Source organism: Lontra canadensis, unplaced genomic scaffold, assembly GCF_010015895.1.
Source record: "Lontra canadensis isolate GAN:19392208 unplaced genomic scaffold, GSC_riverotter_1.0 scaffold172, whole genome shotgun sequence".
NCBI lineage: Eukaryota > Metazoa > Chordata > Mammalia > Carnivora > Mustelidae > Lontra > Lontra canadensis.
In genome coordinates, this window is record NW_022631166.1 from 1,679,799 (window position 1) to 1,694,876 (window position 15,078).

The window sequence follows — 15,078 nt, forward strand, 5'->3', positions numbered from 1 at the left end:
TGGGTACAAAAGTATTTCCAGAGTGGTACAGCCACTCTGGAAAACAGTATGGAGGTTCCTCAAGAAGTTAAAAATAGAGCTACCCTATGACTTAGCAATTGCACTAATAGGTATTTACACAAAGGATACAAAAATACTGATTTGAAGGGGCACATGCACCCTGATGCTTATAGCAGTATTATCAACAGTAGCCAAACTATGGAAAGAGCCCAAATGTCCATCGACTGATAAATGGATAAAGAAGTGGTATATGTGTGTGTATATATATGTATACATATGGAATATTATTCAGCCATAAGAAGAATGAATGCATGAATGAATGAATGAAATGAAAATGAAATGAAATGAAAAAGAATGAATGAAATCTTGGCATTTACGACAACATGGATGGAGCTATAGTATATTATGAAATAAGTGAAATAAGTCAGAGAAAGACAAATACCATATGATTTCACTCATATGTGGAACATAGGAAACAAAGTGGATGAACATAGGGGAAAGAAAAAAAAGTGAGGGAGGCAAACCATAAGAGACTCTTAACTACAGAAAACAAACTGAGGATTACTAAAGGGGAGGTGGTAAGGTTATGGATTAAATGGGTGATTGGTATTAAGGAAGGCAGTTGTTATGATGAACACTGGGTGTTATACATAAGTGATCAATCATTAAATTCTATTCCTGAAACCAATATTATACTATATGTTAATTAATTACAATTTAAATAAAAACTTGAAATATTTTTTAAAAAATCAAGTGCTATTGAGAGATGAGGTTATGTCCATATGGCACAAAAATATAAAACTAACCTTGGAGTGATTTCTCAGTACCTCCAAAAGGCAGACTATGAACAGCTATATTGCACAATATGAAAAAAATTACACACCTTTAATCTCCATTTATAGAAATCATGTCTTAGCATATTTTCCCTCCCCTCTTAAGACTAAAATTGAATGCATAGCTCAAGAAATATGGTTGCCCCAAAGCAAACATACAAGCACTGAGAGAGCAAGTTTCCCTGCTTTCTGAAAGCTACAAGTGAAGAATATTTAGAACCCAATACTCCAAGGACTTAAGAAATACAGAGACCTGGAGAAATAAATAATATATTTGTCTCAATGAAGCTGCCTATCATTAATCTAATTCACTGAACTTTGTTTAGTATACTATTCAAAATAAATCACATTTTAGAAGCAACAGTTAATTCTCTAAACCTCCAAACAAATTTCCCTGAAACACTTGAAAACCCTGAGAGTGAATAAAACTTATGACGATCTAAGTTAATTTAGGTTTCTAAGTTCCAGAAGTAAGTATAAGACTGAGGATTTCTGCTGCATTTCAAAAAGATGGACTTTCAAGAATTCTTTTCCCTTATTTTCAATTCCTAGCACTAACACAAGGGCTGATCCTGGATATGGCCTAAACCACAAGAATTTATAAGTAGAGTACAAATAACTCCACAAACTGTAGCCTTTTACACATTTCTCAGAAAGTTCAGAGGTTCCACTGACCTGAAAAGAAACAGTGGTCAAGAAGTAACAAAGACAAGAAGCCTAAGTAGGGTATGTGTTTGTAGGGAGCAGGTACTAAACCATGTGGATCCTTGTAGTTAGTGGGTTTTCAAAATGCTATAGAGCCCTAGAAATCACTATGAATGGAAAGTTTCATTTCTACGATAAGTGGAGAGCTAGATGTCATGGAGCATGGGCAAAGGATAAATGAGGATTCAAAATTCCTCAAAGCCCTCATTTTTCTCTTTTCAGGTATGATAGAATAAAAATGTATTTCAAAGGAATCAAATAAAACATTTTGCCACTTAAAAAAAAAAAAGTCACCAGGCTCATTAAGCACCACATAATGAATGGCTAGTATAAACTCCCACTTCCTTTTTCCTATGGTTTTCTCCTGGGTATTTGACTGGGAAGCTCAATTGATAAGGACACAGTGCTAATGACCCAAGGGTCAACGGTATAATTTCTATTGTTAGACATTCTCTTCCCACATGGTTAATTGGCTTTTTTCATTCTATGGCTACAGACTACACCCCTTGCCATCAGCTTACAATTATAGGCTGTTGGTTAGAGGATGCATTTCTGTGCTAATTCCTATGACAAAAAATACTTTATAGCCTGTGCATTTTGTTCCACTGAAAGTGAGTCAGCAGCATTGCCTGTGTGGTGTGGGCCATTTCAATAGAACCTTGGTGGGGTGCCTGGGTGTCTTAGTCAGTTAACCTGCTCTTGGTTTCAACATAGGTCATGACATTGGTGTGCTGGATGGAGTCATGTGTTGTGTTCCATGCTCATCAGGGAGACTGCTTGGGACTCTCTCCCTCTAAAATAAATAAATTAATTAAAAAATAATAGCTTGGCAATCTTAAAAGATTATTGCTATAGGCAAATGTAGTGAAGGAGGGGTATGTGTCTTATTTGGCTTGGGCTATCACTAAAAGCTACCATAGACCAGGTGGTTCAAACAATTTTAAACAATTTAGTTATCAGAGTACTAGAGGCTGACAAGTTCCAAATCAAGGTGCCAGCAGATAAGATTTCTGATGAGAGTATCCTCTTCTTGGCTTATGGACAGTAGCCTTCTCCCTGTGTCCTCACATGGTGAAGAGAATGAGAGAAAGAGTGGGTGTGCACTCACTAGAGCTCTTGTCTTTCTAACCCTTCTCATAAGGGCATGAATCCCATCATGGGGCCCCTATCACTACCCTTAGAAATCATCTAAACCTAATTACCTCCCAAAGTACTAACATACCATTACCATCAAACTGGGGGCTAGGGTTTCAACTTACAAATTGGGTGGGAAGGAAACATAAGCATTCAGTCTATAACAGAGCTAATATGTATCCTCTATAGCCATGCTTCCCAAAGGGTGCTCTTGCAGACCACATGCATTCAAATCACCTAGAGTTCTAATTAAAATGCACACTCCTGGGCCCTCCCACCAGACCTAGAATAGTAGCACAATTTCTAGAGATGGGGCTTAGAGTTTCATTTTATAAGTTTCCTACCCCCAGGTGATTTTAATACACAGTAAAGTCTGAGAATCACTAACTATAGCAGTTCTTGATAGATAGCCATTGGAATCCCCAAGAACCTTTGTTAAAATTCACATGCCTGTGCCACAGCTCCAGGCCTACTGAGTCAAAATCTCTTCTGGGGATAGACCTGGGCATCTCATAATAGAGGTGGTCATAATAGAGGGTTGCTAATGAGATGCTAGAAGACCAGCTGCAGTCCTAAATCCTTTCTATTCACTACCTCATTTAATCCCCACAAGAACTCTTCAATGTTAAGAACCATTATTTCTCACTGTGCATAGACAGTAACTGAGGCAGGCTCACAGAACTTAAGTGACTTGCCCAGAATCACAGAGCTAGTAAGTGATGATCCTGCAGTGGTGCATTCCTGTAAGAGTATTGCTGCCCTAGAGATAGATTTCAAATCCTTTCAGGGACACCACATTTTATTGCATTTAAGATTTATTTTTTTAAGAAGTGGGCGGAGCAGAGAGAGACAGAGAGAGAATCTAAGCAGACTCCACACTGAGTATGGAGGCCAAGGCGGGTCTCGATCTCACATCCCTGAGATCAGGACCTGAGCCAAAACCAAGAGCCAGATACTTAACCAACTATGCCACCCATGTGCCCAGGGACATTTTAAAAGTGCTCTGATAGTTTCACATGGCAAGGTTAACAGAGCCTGAAAGGATGTTGCCCTTCCCTTCACTGTGTTTAGAATTGGGGATCTGCTTCTCAATAACCTAAGAAGGATTAAATCATAAGTGAAGAGAACAGCAGCTAAAAAAAAGAAGAGGTACATAAGGTTCTTAGTCAAATGCTTTCAGTCCTACTTAAGATAAAAACACAGAAAATTGCTTTTAGAATTAAATGAAAAATGCTTAGACTTAGACTCCAGATTTTTCCAAAGCAAAAGAAGTGGGAAGCCCATCATAGACAACAAAATGCTTTGGGTCAAATTAAAGCATTAAAAATTAATGCTTACATGATCACCAAGATGCTTGACTTTACAGCCCAAAGAAAATTCTTGTGGGTGTTCAGTTAAGTTTTTTGGTGATCTGGCAGCTGGCAACTGCAGGAGATAAAATTTCACAGTCCCAATAGCAATTTAGTTTAGTAGCAATAACTTAAGAACTGGGAGGACCTGGATACATTGGAAATTTAGACTAATTTAAGAAACATCCCTCAAAATACTGACCTGAGAAACTTGTTTATTGAACCTTAGGTCAGGGTGGGTGTAAGGGGAATATTTTAAAGGCAGAAAAATCTACTGAGGAGATTTGGAGGGAGAAGCCAAAAGAGCAGGAGGGAAAAAATATATGGCATCAACGCCTACTTTAGCCACTTTTCTCAAACTAGGGTTCATTCTGTGCTACTTTCAGTGCTATTTGTAATGGAATCTCCCTCTACCTCCCTATTTATAAATGCCTTGTGATGTGCAGCATTTCTAATTAATCTCCCAAACTACTTGGCTCTACTCTTTTGCCATGGTTTCAGTTATACCTGATAACACAGAAAACCACAAAACACCAATGGAAAAACTAAGAAAAACATGTTTATATCACCTCTAACCATATTCAGGATTGAAGTACTGATTGAATGTTGCTGTGACCTCCACACTGGAAAGTTGCCCTGCCACTGGTCCATTTTATTATTTTCTTCCCCCAGCCCTTTTGGCCTCTCACCTTACATGTCCTCATGAAATCCTTCTTCCACTGTGTCACCTTCTATATAAACATCCGTGTTTTGTCATAGCTTCTACATTTGAACAACCATTCATTTTACAGACATTACAAGTAAAATACATGGTCCTGCAAGGAATATTACAGCTGTACTTCAGGTCTGCATACTTTACGATGTCAGCAAGAGAGATCCATTAATTTACGGTTTTGTGTTCAGTAGGGGAGCCATATAATATTCTACATATATTTAGTTCTCCAGAATGTAGCTTAATCAATATGGCACCTCAGGCAACCTGAAATACTGAAGGCAACATAAAAGTAAGATTGTCAGACCAAGAAATTTTATGTCCACTGATGGGAGTTTAACTGCTTTGGAGGCTGCAGGAGGTATATATATTTAGAGGATTATAGTAAAGTCAATGATAAGAAAAAGTCAAACTGATGTGTATAAAATGTACTAAGGGAGAGAGAAGTCTGTGTTTAGGACCCCAAGGCAGGAACTTCCAGGTTCTATTCCTTCCTGCCAACCTTGAGCACTACAGTGATTTCAATGATAATTTCTACCTCTAAGTGTCATTAGACATTTAGAAAATGAATGTCTCACATAGGAAAACCTACAATACCATCTTGAGCCAACCAGTGACCTTTTATGTGTCTCAGTTTTGACACCTGCCAAGTGGGCTGGACGGTTAAACTCCTTGCTTTTAAATGCCTTTGAGCCCCATGATTTTAGTACCATACTCTGGTTTATCGTGAAGGGCTGTTCTGAGGTTCAAATGAAATATTTGATATATAAGGGCTATAAAAGTCTTAAAGTGCTATACAAATGTAAAAGTGTTTTCAATTATGTATCTCCAAGTATAACCAACAATTTGCACGTGCTCTCCAAAACCAAGCAAGTGGGTTTCTGGACTTCAATTTCTGATTAGCCCCAAGACATATGAATTTACTTCCAATTTCCAATTGTTCAAATTTTCAGAAGCAAAAAGAGCAAAAGGCTCAAATTATGGTCTTTATTAAGAAGGTTCTAAGCCATTTAGAAATGCTGGGCACATAAGTGGCTAAGCCAATCTTTTCACTGCTGTGTGGGCCCCCTGAATATATTTAACTGTGAGACTAATAAAAATGATAGGAGAGTTGAAACTGAGCAAAATTAGATTAAATTTCAATCTATATTCTGCAATGGTTTGTGATGGAGAGGACACTTTCATATATTCTTCTAATCTTTTCACATGGTTTATAGACCAGCGATTAGTTAATAGGTTTTGGCATGAGATTAATATTTAAGTATTTGAAAATTCATGTGCTGCATGCCTGTGGTTATATAACAAGGAGCTGAATCCACATATTCACTTCAGGAACACTGGGATCCAAAGCAACCCCAGAATCCTATTTGCATGAATGAGACTAGCTAGGGCCTCTCTAGATGCCCAAAAGAAACATCTAGACAAGAATGTCTAGAAAACATTCTTTTATTATACAAACATCCAGTAAGAACTCAATAGGTGCCACACACTAATTGCTGGGAACACAAAGATGAGAAAGAGATGCCATAGTCTGAGGAGTTGATACACTGTAATAGAGAAACAATGGTCATTTCCCATGACACTAAGACTTATATTCCAGAATAAAGAATGGAATGTAAAAATACCCAAACTCTTCTTGAGGAGTTGATCGGTACCCTGGGAAGAAAGAATTGAAGAATAGACTTAGAATATTTTATTTGATCTAAAGTACACTTTTTTCTACCCAAACAATACATTAGGGGCATTCTATTTATTTTGAGATCTCTTTTCAAGGCATGCACACTGCCACTATTTACACCACTATAAAAGCAGGCAAGGCCAAGAACAACCATACCAGCTGCTGTGGATTGTTAGTGGACAAAAATGTTTTAATTTAATTAAAGCAAATGCAACAAATATTTATTGACTAACAAATTGCTTCAAAGTATCCAACTAAAGCCCACAGGATGGACCCCTAAAACATATCTGAAATGGGGAACAAAAAGTGATTTAAAATGTGTGTGCATAAAAAAAGAGACTGATAAAACAAGCATGAGTTTGATTTTCCATTCATATTAAGAGTTGGTATACTTTCTTCCAACTTGATGAACAGGCGATAAATAATCTTCCGGCTTCATATTATACACAAAATATATATGTAATTGAGATATAGGTGACATACCATAAATTCACCCATTTAAAATGTACAAGGCAATGGTTTTTAGTATATTCACACATTTGTTCAATCATCAATACAATTAATTTTAGACATTTTTTTCACTCCAAAAAGAATCTCATACCAATTAAAAGTTACTCCCCATTGACCCAACTCCATGCCCCAAGCTCAGTCCTAGACCACCACTAATATAACTATCTCTATTGATTTTCCAATTCTGAGCACTTCAAATAAATGGAATTATATAATACATGGGATTCTGTATCTGGGTTCCTTCACTTAGTATAATGTTTTTAAATCTCACCCATTTTGTAGAAAGTATCTGTATTGCATTCTTTTTTTATTGATGAATAATATTCCATTATAAGTATATACCACAATTTGTTTATCTATTCATAAGTTAATGGACATTTGGGTCATTTTTACTTTTTAGTTACTGTGAATAATCTTATTACCTCTTACATTAGTTTCTAAATGTGCACATCACTAAGCACTGGTCCAGATATTAAAAGACAACATTCTTTATTTCCCAATTCCTTCCCGTCACCAAAAATTAATAAAACAGATACAGAAAAACCAGATAATATCTGTTCAATATGTATATAATAGACACTTAAATATTTCCTGATTCAGTGAATTAATGAATGAGAGAAATCTTTCCTTCAACCCAATTTCCTCTTTCAATCACATCTTTATCCACCTAGTATCCACCTGGATACTAGGTCATAAAATGTTAGGGCTGGAAAAGAGCATGGAGCCCTGGATTCATTCATTCAATTGTGCTTCAAGATCCACATGTATCAGAACCACCAAAGGAACATGTTAAAAGTATATATTTCAGCGACCCCCCCAACTTCCAGAGATTAATTCAGTAACTTTTGAGGGTGATTCCACAGGAAGCTTCTTTTGTAATAAGCATCCCAAGTAATTCCAGTGCATCCTATAGTTTGAGAATTATTTAGTCCAACCTTCTCATTCTATAAAGGAGGAAATTTAGAAGCATGGGGAAGTTACATGCTCAAGGTCACAGGGTATGGTAGAGATAGAGTAACAGGGAGCTGAGGTCCAATACAGCACTTTTCATTACCTTGGTACCCTCTTTATTATATCCCCATATTTCCCCTGTGAATATATACTTCTCTCACAGACTTGCTCTATAAGTATCAGTGTCTGACACACCTTAAATGCTCAATAGCCATCTTTTTTTTCTTAAGTTTGATCCTGCATGAACCAGAATTTTGGAAGTGTTTGCTAACAGTATAAAGTAACAAATATAAGGCCCAAGAAGAAAATATCAGACCCAGGAAGAAGGTGTCTTCATTCCTGACCCAAATGTTGAAAAAGAGCCTAACTGGAAAACTGTCTCCAACCATGGGCTTTTGGTGGCCAAAGAAGCTGTGTAGTGACATTTCCTATCCAAGGTTCTGAAGCTGCTCTGTACACCCACTGTGATCTATTTAAAGGAGCCAGTTCCTTTTAGAAAACAGTTTCTGCCAAGTTTTCTATCAGAGGGAAATCATAAAGTAGGTGAACTTCAGCCATGAGTAAAAGGTAGTGGAAATTTTTCTAATGGAAAGTTGATATACCTATCAAAAAGATAACACTCACTCAAACCCATTACCATGAATCATAACCCTCCTCATTTCTCTGCAACTTAATTATATATTTTCTTATATCTGATATTATTTATTTGTTACTCTTAGGAAAATGTCATTTTTGACTGGACTTGGACTTAGAGGTAGAAGCTCTCAAAGAAGACAGCCTCCATCTCTTGGCAATATGTTCCTCGCATTTTTCTTTCGTCTCTTTCATTCTCTTAGCCTGAAGTTCAGTATATTCTACAGTCTCTTATTTTTCTTAGTATTGTTTCTTCAGAGTAATGCACAGACATTTGTTTTAGAGGACATGTGGAGTAATAAGATGCAGAATTGGGCACTTTGGTTATAGGTTTCTTACCTTCTTTGTTTAGATGCCTTCTCACAACATACTGGTGGACATCATCTTTAGAGAGACTGAAAAGTTTGTAGATTCTGCTAGGCCTTTTGTGCTCCAGGTGATGAGGCACAGTAGTATCAGTGTTTCCAGGAATATCCTTTGCCCCCTTTTTTACAACAACCAAGTTGAGAACACTGAGATTGCCACCCACAATGCAACCACAAACAGATTTTTGCTTTCTTACTCTAGTCCTCCTTGATCTGTAGCAGGAATGGCCGTTAGCAGCAGGTGAACATGGCCATGGGACAAGACACCCTGTCTCATGAGGAAGTCTTATTTGTCATTGCTACCACCAATTCGGACCATGTAACCCTTCCATTTTTCACCCAGAGCATCATCAGCAACTTCTGTGGTTATATGCTTCTCATAAAAGGTATGAAGTTTGCTCTCATTGTCCACTTCAATGAGTTTCTGGCAGCCAGCAGCTGGTAAAGAGATGTTCAGCTTCATCCTAAAACAGCCTACTGCCTCCAAGGTGCCACACAAGAGTTCACCTTAACATTCTGAAAATTATTTTTTCAAAGTAATAGTTATATAATACTACAAGACTTATTAACATAAAATAGCAGTCCTCTGCTCCCTCCTCCTGAGTACTTCCTCCTAATGAAAACTTTGAACTTTTTAAGCTGTTTCTTCCCTTATTTATCTCCATGTATTTTTTTAAAGATTTACCTATTCATTATTTATTTTTTGAGAGAGAAAGGGAGAGAGAGAGAGAGCATAGGGGGAGGGGCAGAGGGGAAAAAAATTCTCAAGTGGACTCCCTGCTGAGCTCAGAGCCCCACACAGGGCTTGATTTCATGACCCTAAATTCAAGACCTGAGCCAAAATCAAGAGTTGGATGCCTAACTGACTGAGCCACCCAAGTGCCCCTGTTCATCTCCATGTTTACAAATAATATGCCTACAGTTTTACTTCTTAATTAGCCAATATTATATATTATCTATATTATCTATTGAGTTCCTATTATGGAAGAGAATGACCAGTTACCCTCCCTCAATTCTTCAAATTCAGCTATACCACAGTTTTATACTATTAGGAATATTTATTTCCTAACTAAATAGTATAATTTAATTTCCTTTCTTGTACAAGTTTTTGTTTTCCCTGGTGTTAATTATTGTCTCATTTTTGCTTGAGGGAGCTTTCATTTGATTTCTGTTTTTATAGGAAACAGAATATTGTCATCTGCTGAGTGAGTGAGGAGGTAGTTGGGAAGAAAGTTTGAAATAGCCAATTTGGAGCTTGAAGGAAAGATGTCTATTAGTGAACACAGAATATCTAGGTAACATTGAGGGTTCAAATGAGGTGAGAGGTCGTGAATTTATAAGTGAAACCAATCTACACAGCTGTGTGAATTTTTTTCCAACTGTGCTCAGGTATAAGAGTGGAAGCAATGGACAGTTAAGTTGATCAAGGGCTGAATTTTCCCAGAAAGGTTCAATGGAAAAGAAGGACAGATGATAGAAAAAAAGTTAAAGATACTAAAGAACAAAAGTTAGATGAATGCTATCTCTTGGGGTGCCTGGGTGGCTCAGTGGGTTAAGCCTCTGCCTTCTGTTCAGGTCATGATCTCAGGGTCCTGGGATCAAGCCCTTCACTGGGCTCTCTGTTCTGCCTCTTTGCCTACTTGTGATCTCTCTCTCTCTCTCTCTCTCATGTCAAATAAATAAATAAAATCTTTTTTTTTTTAAGGAATCTCTTTCAACTTCTTTCATGAAAACTTTGGCCCATGTATATCTATATTCATCTTCCTCTTTGGTTAAAATGTGGGGGGGGGGTTCCTTCTTACTGTCTAATATTAATCTACTTGCCTATGAGGATCATGAAGGATGTGAAATTTCTAAACAGAGAATCCAGTGGGATTATTTACTTTGAACAAAATCCTAAGAATCAGATAAGTATGGGAATGAAAGGAAAGAGAGAGGTATACACACACTCATATGCAAGTATAGAGCTAGAAAGTCAAGTCTAACAGTGAAGTAAAAGGTGAGAGAATATGCTTGAATGGGGGAATATAGCTTGAGATGAGTGGTGAGTATCTGGAAGAGCTAGCATGGAAATTCAATAGTAGATAAAGCTGAATAGGGATATGTAAAAAGTCTTCCTAGCAGCTCTGAAGAACCCAGATGAGGCTATAGACAGTACACTGGTTGTGGCACTGGTCCTGATAAAGGTATGATTTTCTCTAATTCAGTCACAATTGCAGCACAGAAAGAACTGGTTAGATTAAGCCAGGAATGAGAGGTTTTCTGGACCAGCTTAGTGACAAGATGAATCTAGAATTAGATAAGGACATTAGCAAGAGGATCATACTATAAGAATTAGGCTGAATAAGAAGGAAAGAAATAGCACAAAAGGGTCACAAGATTTCTCACTAGACTCAACTTGGAAGTAATTGTACATTTTAGGTTCTGAAGCAAAAGGTTCAGGTGTGTTCCCATTACTTCTTTCAGTTGCAAAATGTAGTTAACTTCTTTAAACAGGCTGCAAGTACAACCACCAAATAATAATTGGGCTTTTGATTAATATGTACCATACTACCAATGTTTCAGATCACTTAAAAAAATATGAGTTGAAAGGGTTATGTCCATGGTACAATCTGAGGCTTTAATTCAATTTTTAATATTATGCATTTTATGGGGATTATAGAAGGAACATATCCTAATGTGGAAAATTCGAAATCTGCAACAAGGAACTAAAAATGACCTCGTAACAGCATTCAGGAAAAAAAATAACTAAATTACTTTAGCACATATATGTATACACAGTTTTGTGTCATGTTTAAATGCATCGGTTCTGGAAGTAGATGGGCTAAATTCTTATCCCAGAACAACCATTTCAATAGCTATATACAAAATAATATAAATGAGATTTTTGGTCACAGTCCCTGGTTCAAACTCAGTATCCCAACAACCCATTAAATAACTGTTGAAGATGTGTCATAGATACATGGGATTCAATATACTAGTCTTCCTAATTTTATGTTTATCACATTAATGTTTAAAAAAGTTTAAAACCTAGTCTTTTCCAGTAAGTATTAAAAAGTAAAAAGAGAAAAAACAAACATTAAACAACCCATGAAAAATGGCATTAAAGAAGAACTTGGGATTAGACTTGAAGGAAATAGACTTTTTGTATCCTAGAAAGCTGAAGGCAGATATTTTGTCCTTGGTAATGTGGGCACTGATCAGGATTTCTTTCCTCAGTTGAGGATGTGGCCTTGTTAATGCTGAGTTTGATTTAAGAACTAGAAGAGTCCTTTGTTAGTTCTAAACATCCCCTTACCATATATGAAAGACCCACAGTGAAAATCTTTCTCCATGGGGAAAAACAAAGCTTTTTCTCTATGCTTAGGAATAAGATAGGGATGTCTGCTCTCACCATTACTATTTAACACAGTACAGAAAGTCTTAGCCTCAGCAATCAGACAACAAAAAGAAATAAGATGTATCCATTTGCAAGGAACTGATACATGAATTCACCAAAGTTGCAGGATATAAAATCAATGCACAGAAAATTGTTGCATTTCTATACACCAATAATGAAGCAGCAGAAAAAGAAATCAGGGAATCAATCCCATTTACAATTACACCAAATACCATAAGATAATGTAAGAAACCTAACCAAATCAGTATTCTGAGAACTACAAAACACTTATGAAAGAAGTTTAAGAGGACACAAAGAGGACACAAAAACCATGAGATATCTAGTAATAAACCTAATCAAATCTGTACTCTGAAAACTATAAAACATTGTGAAAGAAACTGAAGAGGACACAAAGAAACCATGCTCATAGACTGGAAGAACATTGTTAAAATGTCTATAATACCCAAAGCAATCTACGCATTTAATGTAATCCCTATCACAGAGCTAGAACAATAATCCTAAAATTTGCATGGAACCACAAAAGACCCCAAATAGCCAAGCAATCCTGAAAAAGAAAAGAAAAGCTGGAGTCCTCATGGTTCCAGGCTTCAAGCTATATTACAAAGCTGTAGTCATCAAGACGGTATGGTACTGGCACAAAAACAGACATATAGGCCAATGGAACAGAATAGAGAACTCAGAAATGGACCTTCAATGCTACAGTTAACTAATCTTCAACACAGCAGGAGAATATCCAAGGGGAAAAGATAGTATCTTTAACAACTGGTTTTGGGAAAACTGGACAGCAACATGTAGAAGAATGAAACTGGGGCACTTTGTTACACCATACACAAAAATAAATTCAAAATGGATGAAAGACCTTTATGTGATACAGGAAACCATAAAAGTCCTAGAGAAGAACACAGGCAGCATCCCCTTTGGTCTCAGCCTCAGAAACTTCTTACTAAACATGGCAACAGAGGCAAGAGAAAGAAAAGCAAAAATTGAACTATTGATTCTTCCTCAAGATAAAAAGCTTCTGTGTGGTGAAGGAAATAATCAACAAAACTAAAAGGCAGCCTATGGAATGGAGAAGATATTTGCAAATGACATATCTAATAAAGGGTTAGTATCCAAAATATATAAAAAAAAAACGTATTAAACTCAACACGCCAAAAAACAAATAATCCAATCAATAAATGGGCAGAAGACATGACTAGACATTTTTCCAAAGAGGACATCCAGATGGCAAACAGACACAGGAAAAGATTATCAACATCACTCATCATCAGGGAAATAATGAATCAAAACCATAACAAACACACATAACAAACACACCTGTCAGAATGACTAAAATTAACAACATAGATACAACAGGTGTTGGTGAGGATGCTGAGAAAGAGGAACATTCTTACACTATTGGTGGGAATGCAAACCGGTGCAGCCACTTTGGAAAACAGTGTAGCGATTCCTCAGAATGAAAAAAACGGAACTACTCTAAGATCCAACAATTGCACTATTAGGTATTTACCCAAAGGATAAAAAAACACAGGTCCAAAGGCATACATGCACCCCGATGTTTATAGCAGCATTATCAACAATAGCCTAATTATGGAAACAGCCCAAATGTCCATCAACTGATGAATGGACAAAGAAGTGGTATATGTGTGCATGTGTGTGTATACACATAATGGAATATTATTCAGCCATCAAAATGACTGAAATTTTGCCATTTGCAACAGATGGTTGGAGCTAGGTTGTAGTACACTAAACAAAATCAGTCAGATAAACAAAATTATGATCTCATTCATATGTGGAATTTAAGAAACAAAAGAGTTGAATGTATGGGGGGGGAGGAAAGAGAGAGAGAAACAAACCATAAGAGACTCTTAATGATCAGGGACAAACTGAGGAAGGGAGGATGAGGGGAAGGGAGGGAGGGAGGGAAGGAAAGGGGGAAGGGGATGGGCTAGATGGGTGATGGGTATTAAGGAGGGCACTTGTCTTTTTTTTTTTAATATTTTACTTATTGATTTGAGAGAGAGAGAACAAGCAGGAGACGGCCAGAGAAAAAGGTGGAAGCAGACTCCCTTCTGAGCAGGGAGCCTGATGTGGGGCTCAATCCCAGGACCCTGAGATAATGACCTGAGCCAAAGGCAGAGGCTTAACCAACTGAGTCACCCAGGTGCCACAGGAGGGTACTTGTTATGATGTGCACTGGGTGTTGTATCTATGTGATGCATCACTGAATTTTACTCCTGAAACTGATATTGTCCTGCATATTAACTAACTAGAATATAAATAAGAATTTGAAAAGAAAAAAAGGAATGTGATCACATAATAGAAATTATGAGAAACAAACTAAGGGTTTGAAGGGGAGAGGGGTGGGAGTTTGGGTGAGCCTGGTGGTGGGTATTATGGAGGGCATGTATTGCATGAAGCATGGGTGTGGTGCATAAACAATGAAATTAAAAAAAAAAGAAATTATGAAAAACAGAAGTAACAACATTTCTGATTCATCCATAATCTACCATTTTAAAGAATCAGTGATATAATTTTTTTTATATTCATGTTCTTATAAAGTTTTGATGATACATTAAAAATAAATAAACATCCCCTTAAATGGAAGTTCACAGATTAATACAAGTTTTTTTTTTTTTTTCCAGAATGGTGACAAACATCCTGAGTGTAAAAAAACTAATATTGCAGGGGGAAAATCAGCTATATTTTTGGATCTGGCAGGACTGTTCCCTGTACAGATAGTTGCACTAGCAGGTATAAATCTGTAGGGAACTAGGGACCAGGGTAAATCCATGCTAGGATATTCTG

The 15,078-nt window shown here is 36.9% G+C and overlaps 1 protein-coding gene and 1 pseudogene across 2 annotated transcripts in view; both read right to left on the reverse strand.

The window, feature by feature from the left end:
* IL1RAPL2 (interleukin 1 receptor accessory protein like 2) overlaps positions 1–15,078 on the reverse strand; it is a 1,238,422-nt gene that overhangs the window by 1,215,097 nt on the left and 8,247 nt on the right. The gene's annotated exons all lie outside the window — the stretch shown is intronic.
* Positions 8,599–9,333, reverse strand: LOC116860229 (annotated as a pseudogene).